The 4,357-nt window shown below is 15.8% G+C and overlaps 1 pseudogene; it reads right to left on the reverse strand.

The window, feature by feature from the left end:
* Nucleotides 1–3,026: 3,026 nt before the first annotated feature.
* LOC143220466 (cytochrome b pseudogene) lies at nt 3,027–4,163 on the reverse strand (annotated as a pseudogene).
* Nucleotides 4,164–4,357: the final 194 nt, after the last annotated feature.

Here is a 4,357-nt window from a genome sequence, read left to right on the forward strand (position 1 = left end):
TTATAAATTTTAAATAGGATTTTAGTTATAATTTAAGGTATAAAATTTGCAATTTCATGTTAGAATTAAAATTTTTAATCTAAATTTTCATACAAATTTTTAATAGAAAATTTGTAAAAGTTTTACTATAGCTTTAATAATTGGTTACATTAATAAAATTTATATTTAGTTTAAATTAAATATTAATATAATATAAAAAAATTTAACATTAAAAATATATATTTATTTTTGTATTTAATTTCTATGCATTTAATGAAAATAAGATTTGGAAATTAATTTTAATAAAGATAAATTTAGTGCCAGCATTTGCGGTTAAACTATTTTTATAAATTAATTAAATCAATTAAAATTATTTATTTAAAGTTTATTAATTGATAAAGTATAGAATTTTTAGTTAAAATTTTTAAATAATACTTAAATTTAATTTTTAATTAAACATATTTAAAAAATTTTATTAAAAAATCAGGATTGGATACCCTGTTATAAAAAATAAATAATTGATTAGTGATTAAATGTAAATCATTTAAATTACATAATATGGCAGTCTTTTTATTTATATAGGAAAACTTGTTTATTAATTCGATAATCATCAATAAGATATACTTAAATATTTTTTTTATGTATTGTTGTTTTTAGATTTATTATAAATAGTTAATAATAAATTTATTAAAATTTAATATAATTTAAATTCAAATCAAAATGTAGGAAATCTAATATAAAATGAGTTATAGTAATATTTAATTTTGGATAATTTAATTTCAATATTAACTTTAATGAGGATTTAATAGTAAGTATAAATATTTATTTATATTGAATATAATACAAAAGATGTACAAATTGCCGGTCAATTTCATTATAAATGCAATAAGACGCAACATAGTAAAAGTACTGGGAAGTGTTTTTAGTTTTTAATATTTAAAATTGAATAATTATTAATTTTTTTAATTAATATTAATTTTTATAAATTTAATATTTATAAGATAAATATTTTATTTTTAAAGTTATTAAATTCATAAATTATTTTTTAATTTATAAATATATTTATAATAGTTAAAATTATAATTAATATTTAACGTCTGAGTATTTATTTATGATATTTAAATTAAAATGTTTAAATATATAGTAAGTAAAGAAATCGAAATTTAATTTATATTATATAGAATAAAATTTATTTTGTATCATTTGTATCAGGGTTAATTAATTTAATTATATTTAATTATCTCGAAAATAAATGAGCTAAATATAAATAATTTTATTTGGAGAATAAAAATTATAAATTTGTAAGTAAAAATTAAATGTTATTCGAATTTATTGATATCACGTTCTTAAAAAATTTAATTTAATTTAGATATAATTCCTTCTTAATTATATAATTAATATATAAATAAAATTTTTATATTAAAAATTTATGGGATAAAATATAAATTTGTAAATCATAATTTAAATTTATTATTTTTTATGTTTATTAATTTAAAAATAATTATTAATAAGAAATATATAATAATTTAAAATTGAAATTATAAAAATTTAATAATTTAATATAATAACTTAAAAAAAATTTTAATTAATAAAAATTTATTGTAATTATTGAATTAGTAATTACTTATTAATATAAATTTAATTATTGAATATTATTTATTATTACGGAATTAGGCAAATTTGCATTATTAATATATAAATATATATTCACCTCTTTATCAAAGACTTGTCTTTAGATTTTAGTTTAAAGTCAAATCTGCTAAATGAATTCTTAATTAGCTGCAGTATATTGACTGTATTAAGGTAGCATAACCAATTGTCTTTTAATTATGGAATGGAATGAAAGAATTAATGAAATATATATTGTCTCAATTATAATTAATTAACATAAGTTTTTAATTAAAATGCTGAAATTAAATTATGGGACGATAGGACCCTATAGAATTTTATATTAATTTAATAACATTTAATAATATATTATATTAGTATTATTAAGTTAATATTTAATTGGAAGGATTTATAAATTTGTTAAACTTTATATTATAATATTAATTAAACTTTGATTTAAGGAAATATTTAAATTTGATATAATAATATTAATCAAAAAATAAAATACCCTTGGGACCACAGCGTAATATGTTTTTAAAGAACAAACTAATAAAGACGATTGCGACCTCGGTGTTGAGTTAAGATAAATTTTAAATGCAGAAATTTAAAAATTAAGTCTGTTCGACTTTTAAAATTTACATGATTTGAGTTCAGATCGACGTAAGTCAGATCTGTTTCAATATATAATAATTTGATTAATTAGTTGTACGAAAGGACTTTCAATGAGAAATAATTTTATTGTATATAATAAATGTTTATGTATTTTATTATTTTGAGAGTTATAATTTTTCCAGTTTTTTTAGTTGGTTGATTTGCAAATAATAATTATGCAATATTAGGATCTATTCGATCAATTGCTCAAATAATTTCATTTGCAATTAGAATACCTTTTGGTAATTTTAATTTTTTTTATTTTAATAGAAAGATTTTCTTTAATGAATTTAAAATTAAATCAATTAAATATTATATTTTTTATTTAATTAAATCCTTTATATTATATATCTTTTATTAGTATATTAGTTGATTTAAATCGAACACCTTTTGATTTAATTGAAGGAGAATCAAAATTAGTCTCAGGCTTTAATATTGAATATCATAGAAGAATATTTACAACAATTTTTTTATCGGTATGTTTAAATATTATATTTATAAGGTTATAATTGGTAATTATATTATTTAATTATAATTATTGATCATTAATATTTTTTGTCATTTATATATTAAATTTAATTTTATTGATTTGAATTCGAGCATTATTATTACGTATTCGGTTTAATCAGTTAGTAAGTTTTTGTTGAACTGATATATTAATTATTATTATAAATTATTTAATATTAATATATTTAATAATAAAATTACAATTTGTTCTCTAATGTAATAAAATGATTAATTTTTATAACATATTTTCAAGGTATATGCTTATTCAAGTTCAATTAAATTTAATAAATTAAATAATCTCAAAATTTATTTAATTTAAATGAAATAATATAATATAAAAAATATGATAAAGTAAAAAGAATATTTAAATTAATATAAGGGTATTCAATTATTTGTCCTCCTAATCATGCTAATATTAAAAAATTACTAACAAAGTATCAATAATAGAGTAGTCTAATAGGATAATTTTTTAAATGTTTAAAATAATTATAATTTATTAAAGGTAATGTAAATAAAATTATAATTGAAAATATTAATCTAATTACTCCTCCCAATTTATTAGGAATTGATCGTAAAATTGGATATGCAAATAAAAAATATCATTCTGGTTTAATATGAATTGGTGTAATTATTGAATTAGCTATTTTAAAGTTATCAGGATCTCCAAAATAATAAGGATATTGAATGTCAATAAATATAAATAAAGTTAGAATAATAATGAATCCTAATAAATATTTAATTATAAAGTACGAATAAAAAGGAGTTTTATAAATATTTCTATTTGTTCCTACAGGATTTGTTGATCCTGTAATATGTAAAATAGTTAAATGTAATATTACAATTATTATAATAATTAATGGTAAAATATAGTGTAATGAAAAGAATCGATTTAATATTGAATTAATAATTGAGAATCCTCCTCAAATTCATTCCACTAATAATTGACCAATGTAAGGAACTGCTGATACTAAATTTCTAATTACTATAGCTCCTCGAAAATATATTTGTCTTCATGGTAAAACATAACCTATAAATGCTGTTATTATTGATAATAAAAGAATTGTAATTCCAATATTTCTATCTATATTTAATTTAAATGAATAATAGAATAATCTTCGTTGAATATGTAAATATATTACAATAAAATAAAAGGATGCTCCATTTATATGAATTAATCGAATTAATCATTCAGAATTTACATCTTTTTTAATATGGGAAGTTTTTATAGACGCTAAATTAATGTTTGGACAATAATTCATTGATAAATTAAAACGTGAAATAATTTGAATTAATAAAAATAATCCAGGAACTGATACAAAATTTCATATATAATTAATATTAGTAGGTGTTGGTAAATAAATAAAATTAAAAATAAATTTTAATGTCTTATTACTTTTTAATTTTTTATATTTATTCATATTAATTTTTTTCGTATACATTTTTTTATAATATATGTCATTTTAACTGAAAAATATAAATTAATAAATAATATTATAATTATAAAAAATAATATATTAATATTTGAATAAATTTTTTTTATTTGAATAATTATTAAGAAATTATTATTTAAATTTACATTTGAATAATTAAATCAGTAATTCTTAGATAAATA

The sequence above is a fragment of the Lasioglossum baleicum genome, unplaced genomic scaffold (genome assembly GCF_051020765.1).
Source record: "Lasioglossum baleicum unplaced genomic scaffold, iyLasBale1 scaffold1005, whole genome shotgun sequence".
Classification (NCBI taxonomy): Eukaryota; Metazoa; Arthropoda; class Insecta; order Hymenoptera; family Halictidae; genus Lasioglossum; species Lasioglossum baleicum.